Raw genomic sequence first — 1,080 nt, forward strand, 5'->3', positions numbered from 1 at the left:
TTATAATTTCAGGTCTTATATTTAAGTCTTTAAAACATTTTGAATTGATTTTCTTATATAGCGAGAGGTGCCAGGTCCAGTTTTATTCTTCTGCCTATGATGTCCAAATTTCCCAGCACCATTAATTGAAGAGGCAATCTTTTCCTCAGTGTATGTTCTTGGGATTTTGGGGGGGGAGTTGTTTGTTTGTTTTGTTTTTCTGTACTTCTATTATCTGTATGTTGATTTCTGGTTATCTGGTAGATCAGTTGCTGTTTCTATTACTCTGGTGTGGATTTTGAGGAGAAAGACTTCCTCCTCTTTTTCCAGGCTTCTCTGGTGACTCTCCTTGTGTCAATGCAGTTGAATATACAGCAGGCCACCTGCATGCTGGTGGTGGCTGCTCCTGTGGCCACCAGCCACCCTTGCAGTGGTAGAAGCTGTGGAGGTGGCTGTTGTGGACCACCTCCTCGGACGTGGTGCAGGGTCTCCCGTTCACGGTGGGCGGGCAGCACTGAGTTCCTGCCTTGTTCGCAGGCAAGTGGGTGGGCTTCCTGGGGACTTTTCCCCTGCCTGTGAGTCCCCAATCGGGGCAGGTGGGTGAGACACTGGGTCCTGACTTGTTCATGGGTGGTGGGCCTCCTCATTTTAGAAATAATCGTACCTTAATATAACAGAGTTTTGAAAACTAAATAAAACACAGTTGTAGTACAACTCAATGCCTGGCACATAGTAAGGTTGCAAGTAATAGTAATAGTAAATATTACTATTTGATAACGGAGGGGAAGGGGACTTCAGAAAGTAAGACTTACAGAAAGACAAATACCACAAGACCTCACTCATGTGGAATATAAGAGAGGGGGGAAAAGTTGATATTATAGAGTCAGAGAGTAGAATAACAGTTACCAGAGACTGGGGAAGGGAAGAGAGGTACAGGCAGAGTCTGGCCAATAGATACAAAATTACAATTAGATAGGAGAAATAAGTTCTGATGTTCTATTGCACAGTAAGGTGACTATGGTTAATAGTTAGGTTTTGTAATTTATATAATTGCTAGAGGAGAGACTTTTGAATGTTTTTTCCATGAAGAAAGGATAAATG

The 1,080-nt window shown here is 42.7% G+C and overlaps 1 protein-coding gene across 1 annotated transcript in view; it reads left to right on the forward strand.

The window, feature by feature from the left end:
* ATP6V0D2 (ATPase, H+ transporting, lysosomal 38kDa, V0 subunit d2) overlaps nucleotides 1-1,080 on the forward strand; it is a 61,844-nt gene that overhangs the window by 47,362 nt on the left and 13,402 nt on the right. The window lies entirely within an intron of this gene.

The sequence above is a fragment of the Galeopterus variegatus genome, unplaced genomic scaffold (genome assembly GCF_000696425.1).
Source record: "Galeopterus variegatus unplaced genomic scaffold, G_variegatus-3.0.2 Scaffold48, whole genome shotgun sequence".
Lineage (NCBI taxonomy): Eukaryota > Metazoa > Chordata > Mammalia > Dermoptera > Cynocephalidae > Galeopterus > Galeopterus variegatus.